Consider the following 1,022-nt stretch of genomic DNA (forward strand, 5'->3'; position numbering starts at 1 on the left):
GTGTGTATGTATGTATGTATGTCCATATCGTAAACCTTTAATATTGCACTTAATTTATTTACAATTGTTTATGTGCGTCTAATGCATAACTATACATGCATACATACATACATACATACTTACATACACTCATGCATGCATACATACACACACATACATACATACATGCATGCATGAATGCATACATACATACATACATACATACATACATATATAAATACCTACATACATACAAATCTATATCTACACATACATACATTCATAAGTTTATCTACGGATGTCTATACACATACATATTTTCTACATACATACCGATGTATACTTAAGAGAATTATACACGTACACGCTCAAATACACACACACACACACACACACAAACACGCAAAACAAGCAAGTTTTCGTCACAATTGGATAACATCATGGAATATAACAAACTAAAACAAAATATGAGAAATACATGAGGAAAATTATAACAAAAAAAGCCTATAAAAACGCACAAAAAAAATTAATGGATAAGATACACGACAATGAAAGGAGCTCCTACATGGTCGTTGGACTTGCAAGAAATAGTAGCCAAATCTCCTTCAGTTCATACCAATACCGTCCTCTAAAAGTAGAAGGACTCATTTGGATATTGTAGCCGTACTTGAGAAAAAGAAATAAAATGAAAGGCTACGGTTAGAAAGCCTTTGCTTATTTAATCGTCTGCTCATCGCTGAGCTAACCTGAAGGGAGCTAAACAAACAAATAATAACGAACTTCAACACGAACAACAACGGATATGAAGAAGAAAGATAATGAGAAAAGAATAAAAACAAAATGGAAGACGTACGGAGGAAAATTGCTAAGGACTACGTACGGATGAAATTCAGTAAACAACATCAGTAGCAGCAACAACAATATCAATAACAACAATCCGCGCAACGATGGACTTTACATAACTTCACTATGCATGCATGGCGTGTGTGAGTGTACATATATATATGGGTATATATATATATATATATATATATATATATATA

General features: G+C 32.6%; 1 protein-coding gene across 2 annotated transcripts in view; it reads left to right on the forward strand.

Annotated features, from left to right (window-relative positions):
• Positions 1–1,022, forward strand: part of LOC106875538 (insulinoma-associated protein 1a-like) — a 12,222-nt gene that overhangs the window by 705 nt on the left and 10,495 nt on the right. The window lies entirely within an intron of this gene.

Source organism: Octopus bimaculoides, chromosome 11 (genome assembly GCF_001194135.2).
Source record: "Octopus bimaculoides isolate UCB-OBI-ISO-001 chromosome 11, ASM119413v2, whole genome shotgun sequence".
In the NCBI taxonomy this organism is placed as follows: Eukaryota; Metazoa; Mollusca; class Cephalopoda; order Octopoda; family Octopodidae; genus Octopus; species Octopus bimaculoides.